Genomic DNA, 6662 nt, shown 5'->3' with positions numbered 1-6662 from the left:
CTGCTTGCCTCTGTCATTTTCGTTCATAACAAGTCACCCTTTTTGGGCTCTGTATCCCCTTGATCTCAGTGGAGCATGAAGAAACTCCCCGGACCAAATCCCCTACGGGGTGCCAGACATGCCGGGGGTGGGCAGAGGGTGGGGGCAGAGATGTAAGAAGGCAGGAAGGGGCCTAGAGAAGAGGGAAGACTTCAGAACATGCACCCTGATGGCCTATGCAGCGTATCACCCCTACTTCAAGGTTTTGTTTAGGTGGCACTGTGTTTAAATAGCAAACACAAAAATCTTTGCGTCAGTTGCCATCCATAGAAATCAGGAGGTTTCTCATAAAAATCCAGATTTCTCACTTTTCTTGGGAAAAAGAAATAAAAAAATTGGCAACTGTCAGCCTGCATGGCAACAAGAGAGCTGCTGAGCGGCAGGCACCCATCTAGATGTGGGCTCTCCGCACCACTGTCTCCGCCTGCTTCACTCAGGCCACTGCTGCACCCAGGCTGGCTGGCAGTCTCCGGAAATAGCATGGGCCATCTTTCTTGACCACTGTAACAACCCTGTGAGGTGGGTAAGATCCTTGTTACCAAGAGGGCAACCTGCCCCTAGTGTGTCTGGAGAGTCGAACCTTAATTTCAGGTCCTTGGACATTGGTGATCTTCCTTTGGCACCATGTTGCCCAGTACTTTGCTGGGGTTGGGGAAAGGACGCAAACAGGAATTGGTGGTAGTTGGAGCAAACCCTCCCATACACACCATGTGGCCAGGAACCCATTCTTAGGGCTTTATATCAGATCCCATTTAATTGTCACATCTCCACAGAGTAGGTGCTATTAGTAACCCCATTTGACAGATAGGGAAACTGCATCTAAGAGGTTAAATACCTTGCTCAAAGCTACACAGCTTACCAGTTGTAGAGGTGAGATTTGAACCCCGGCAGTCGGGCTCTAGAGTGCTAACAACTGCACTGCCTATCAAGGGGTTTATATCACCCAAGGCTCCCTCACTGGGGGCTGTTCATGCCCCCACAAACCCCCTCTGAACCAGTGAGTCTGGTCTCAAATCTCGTGGCAGCTTAAATCTCTCCTGAGACTTTGCCACACTGTTTTTCTGAGTCCTGTGAGGTTGAGTGGGTCTCTGTTCTCCTAACTTGTGTCTTGTAGAAGGCCCTCACATCTGTTAGATCTGTGCTGACCACTATGGTAGCCACTGGGCACTGTGGCTATATTATAAATTTAAATTAATTATCATTGTAAAAATAAAAATTCTGCTTCTTAGTTGCACTAGCCTTGTTTTAAGTGCTCAACAGCCACATGTGGCTAGTGGCTACTGTATCAGGTGGTGCAGACACAGAACATTTCCAGTTGTAGAAATTCCTGTTAGGGCTGCTTTGGATGGTGTGAGACTGAGTCAGGACCTCTGGGTTTGGGTTTCAGCTTTTACCAGCTGTTACCTTGTGATCCAACAGCCTATAGGAAGGCAAGTCAGAGCTTAGCACACAATAAGTGCTCAATATATGGTGTTCTCATCATCAGTGCCATCTTTTTGGGTAAAGTATTAGTTTAAGAAGACCCCCCCAGGAGATTGAGACCATCCTGGCTAATACGGTGAAACCCCATCTCTACTAAAAATACAAAAAAAATTAGCCGGGCGTGGCGGCAGGTGTCTATAGTCCCAGCTACTCGGGAGGCTGAGGCAGGAGAATGGCGTGAAGTGGGGAGGCGGAGCTTGCAGTGAGCCGAGATCGTGCCACTGCACTCCAACCTGGGCGACAGAGCGAGACTCCATCTCAAAAAGAAAAAAAAAAGAAAGAAGACCCCCATATTATCTATTGATATTTAAAATTACTCCCAAACTTAGGGGCTTATAACAACATAAATATTATCTCACATTGTTTCTGTGAGTCAGAAGTCAGGAGCATTAGCTGGGCGATTCTGGCTCCATCTTGTGAGGTTGCAGTCGATGTTGGCCAGGTCTTGCTGTCATCTGAAAGCTTGACTGGGCTGGAGGATCCACTTCCAAGATGGCTCAGTTACATTTCTGACAACTCGGTGCTGGCTATTGGCAGGAGGCCTCAGTTCCTCATTGCGTGGACCCACATAGAGCTGATTGACAGTCCTCGTGATGCAGCAGCTGGTTTCTCTCAGAACAAGCGATCCAAGAGAGCCACCAAGTGGAAGCTACAGTGACTTTTATGACTTAGCTTGGAAGTCACCCACTATCTCTTCCATAATATTGCATGGGTCACATGGGTCAGCCCTATTCATTGTGACAGGAGACCACCCAGGGGCAGGAGCACCTGGATACAAGACTCATTGGAAGCCATCTTAAATGTTGGCAGACATAGCCCCATCAGTGGTCAACCTCGACTAGGGCTTTATCTGTCTGGAGAGCCAACTCTGGTTATTTCTGATGATATATAATATTTCCGAGAATTGGGCAGTGGATGCAAAATGGATTTTGGACACTATTGGTCCACTTTTTGTTTTTTAATTTTTTGAGGTGGAGTCTCACTCTGTCGCCCAGGCTGGAGTGCCGTGGTATGATCTCAGCTCACTGCTATCTCTGCCTCCCAGGTTCAAGTGATTCTCCTGCCTCAGCCTCCCAAGTAGCTGAGATTACAGGCTTGTGCCACAATGCCTGGCTAATTTTTGTATTTTCAGTAGAGACAGGGTTTCACCATGTTGTCCAGGCTGGTCTCAAACTCCTGATCTCATGCGATCCGCCCACCTCGGCCTCCCGAAGTGTTGGGATTACAGGCATGAGCCACCACACCTGGCCAAAATGTAGGCACAGGTTTAACTAGTTTTCTGTTTGTTTCCAACCTCGATTAAACTCACTAAATTTAGGGGGAAAATCTCGTGTTTTGGCCTGGTCTCAAACTGGTGACCTTTCATGTGGGAGGCGAATGTGATAACCACTACATTACAGAAGCCAGGCATGGGCCCACTTTTTGTTCATGATCTTGCCAATCTTCAGAGGTAGCAAAACCATGGGACAATGCCTGCATGGGGTGTGGGAAGGCCTACAAGCGAAACACATCTCCCCTACTTATGATTTGCTATGTTGTTTGGGGAGTAGACAGAATTCTAAGATGGCCTGCAAGATTTCTGCCCTATATATACAACCTGTATAATTCTCTCTCCTTGAGGACCTGTAAATATGATGGGATGCCACAAGGTTTATGATTAGTTTACATTAGATAGCAAAGGTGAAAGTGCCCATCTGGTGGCAAGCAGCCAGCTGTAGTGGGGGTTTATCACTTTGCCCTCTAAATGCATTATTGTGCCACTGCTACCCTGCCTGCCTTTGTCCCTTAGGGTCTGGAACAGGGCCAAGTCTGTCTAGGAGGCTGTTCTGAGCTGGTCTGTGGCAAAACCTTATAGATGGTTTCGTTTGTTTGTTTGTTTTTCTTTTTTTAGACAGTCTCGCTCTGTTGCCCAGGCTGGAGTGCAGTGGCACAATCTCGGCTCACCGCAACCTCTGCCTCCTAGGTGCAAGCGGTTCTTGTGCCTCAGCCACCCAAGTAGCTGGGACTACAGGTGCACACCACCACGTCTGGCTACATTTTGTATTTTTTATTTTTTGAGACAGAGTCTTGTTGTCACCCAAGCTGGAGTGCAGTGGCGTGATCTCAGCTCACTGCAACTTTCGCCTCCTGGGTTCAAGCGATTCTTCTGTCCCAGTCTCCCAAGTAGCTGGGATTACAGGTGTGAGCCACCGCGCCCAGCCTATTTTTGTATTTTTAGTAGAGACGGGGTTTTACCATGTTGGCCAGGCTGGTCTGGAACTCCTGACCTCAAGTGATCTGAAGTGATCTGCCTGGCTTGGCCTCCCAAAGTGCTAGGATTACAAGTGTGAGCCACCATGCCTGGCCACAACCTTATAGATGTATTATGGGTTTCACTTCCCTTAAAACCACTTCCTCTTTCCCTTGCCATCTTCACAGGTCTGTGCCCTACCCAGGGGGAAGCTGTCAGAGAATTTTACCTATGCTGTGGTTATAACTTAATAGAAGTTAAAAAAAAAAAAAAAAGAAAAAAGAAAAAGAGAGAGAGAAACCCCAAGGTCAGTACTTAAACTGGGGAACTAGCTTGTTAATAATGGTGGAACACCAGGCAGCATGAGAGCTGGTAAATTGGAGATTTGGGCCTTATCCTCACTACATGCCCCATCCTCACCCTCTGCAACACACATGTCACCTACACACAGCAGCGTGGTAGAATGAGAATGAAGAGAAACTCAGAGCCCCAGATTTAGTGGTAGGAGTGCAGGATTTGAATCAATTGTAGGCTTTGCCATCTGCTGTGACCTTAGCCTCCTCTCTTGGAGCCTCAGTTTCCCCATCTATAAAATGAGGAGGAAATACTGACTAGGGCCATGATTCTTAACCCTGGCTGCTCACTAGATTCACATGGGAGGGTTTCAAACAATACAGATGCCTGAGCTCCACACTCAGAGATGTTAATAGAATTGTTCCATGGCGTGGCCGGTATATTATTATTATTATTATTATTTTGAGACGGAGTTTCACTCTGCTGGAGAGACCCTAGGCTGGAGTGCAGTGGCGTGATCTCGGCTCACTGCAGCCTCCGCCTCCTGGGTTCAAGCAATTCTCCTGCCTCAGCCTCCTGAGTAGCTGGGATTACAGGCACACGCCACCACGCCTGGCTAATGTTTTGAATTTTTAGTAGAGACAGGGTTTCACCATGTTGGCCAGGCTGGTCTCAAACTCCTGACCTCAGGTGATCCACCCACCTCGACCTCCCAAAGTGCTGGGATTACAGGCGTGAGCCACTGCGCCCGGCCCGGTATATTAATTTTTATAGCTTGGCAAATGATTCTAATATAAAGAGGACTAAATTAATCCATAAATAGGTTTTAGTGTTAGGAAATTCCCTGGAAGTATGTAGAATTCTGTGCATAAACCCCCAAAGGGTCTCCCTCTGTCACCCAGGCTGGAGTGTAGTGGCACAATCACAGCTCACTGCAGCTTCCACTACCTGTGCTCCAGTGATCCTCCCTCCTCAGCATCCCCCCGCCCCCACCCCATAGCTGGGACTACAGGCGTGCACCACCACACCGGCTAATTATTATTATTATTATTATTATTATTATTTTTTTTTTTTTTTTTGAGACGGAGTCTCACTCTGTCCCCCAGGCTGGAGTGCAGTGGCACGATCTCGGCTCACTGCAAGCTCCGCCTCCCGGGTTCACGCCATTCTCCTGCCTCAGCCTCCCAAGTAGCTGGGACTACAGTCGCCCGCCACCACGCCTGGCTAATTTTTTGTATTTTTTGGTAGAGACGGGGTTTCACCGGGTTAGCCAGGTTGGTCTCTTATCTCCTGACCTCGTGATCCGCCTGCCTCGGCCTCCCAAAGTGCTGGGATTACAGGCGTGAGCCACTGCGCCCGGCCCTATTTTTACAATTTTTTGTAGAGATGGGGGGGGGGGGTCTTGTTACGTTGCCCAGGGTGGTCTCGAACTCCTGGGCTTAAGTGATCCTTGCGCCTCGGCCTACCAAAGGGCTGGGATTAAGGCCCGGTTTTTAAATATAAATAAAATGAGAACTTAACGCTCGGGTGGAGAACAGTGCCACCTGCCGGTTTCACTTTGCATTAGCAATATCTAAATATCTGCCAATGCCATATAATGCAATTCACTGTTTATTGAGCACCAACTCAACATGCGAGGCATTGTGATGCACCCTTTAGGACATGCAGAGATAAGAGCTCCTTTCCCCATGAAGCTGGCAGCCTAGAGGGGACAATGGGCATGTAGGTAAAACCTTTGATCCAAAGCAGGCAGTCGATATGGTCCCATTGAGGGTCTGTGGGAATACAAGAAAAAGCCTGGGGCCAGGGCTGGCTTCGTGGTTGTGCAGCCTGTGCTTGGAAGGCCCCTGCACTTGGTTTCATCATTTCCTGTGGCTGTCTTGAAGTTCTTTTTTTTTTTTTTATCCCATGTTCAGTCGAATTGAAATTCTTTAATAATTTTTGAACAACGGGCCATTTTGCACTGGGGCTCACAAATTATATAGCTAGTTCTACCTAGAGTAGTTTGGGAAATTTTGGAAGAGGCGACACAGGACCTGGCAGGGCAGTAGTGGAGGGAGAGGAAAACAGGAGGCATATGGTAGTGTGGAAGTGGGGGTGGGATCCTTAGGCCTGGGTGACTGGGTGGTGTGGGGGAAGGAGCTAGAGCTGGTGCTGCAAGGCAGGTGGAGAGGGAAAGGAGTTTGATGTTAGATGGCTTCAGACTCAGTGCAAGGAAGACCTCCAAGGACAGTTTCAGCAGCTGGAACTCAGAAGCTAGGCCAGGGCTGGAGCTTTGGTCACAGACTTCCAGATGGATACCTTGGGGACACCAAAGGTTATAGGATCCCCTGAGATGGGTGAGGACTAAGACAGAGCTGTATGGCTGGGTCTGGGCTTTTGGTCCAACCTAGATTATTGGCTTCTGGGACTCCTGCCTTGAGGAGTGGTGGAGGAAGACTTTGGGGGCAGGGCTGGACGATGAGCGCTTGAGCCCCAATTCCCCATGTGGTGCGCTATGACACTCTTCTCAGCCTCCTCCCTCCTGGCTGCCTGCTTCAACACCATCATGGACGGTGAGTCAGGCGCTCATTTCAGGGACATTTCCCATTCAACTCATTTGCTGCCTTCCTCAGCC

The sequence above is a fragment of the Pan troglodytes genome, chromosome 21, assembly GCF_028858775.2.
Source record: "Pan troglodytes isolate AG18354 chromosome 21, NHGRI_mPanTro3-v2.0_pri, whole genome shotgun sequence".
NCBI classification, from domain to species: Eukaryota; Metazoa; Chordata; class Mammalia; order Primates; family Hominidae; genus Pan; species Pan troglodytes.
The sequence above is the reverse complement of the archived record's forward strand: the minus strand, read 5'-3'. Positions refer to the sequence as shown.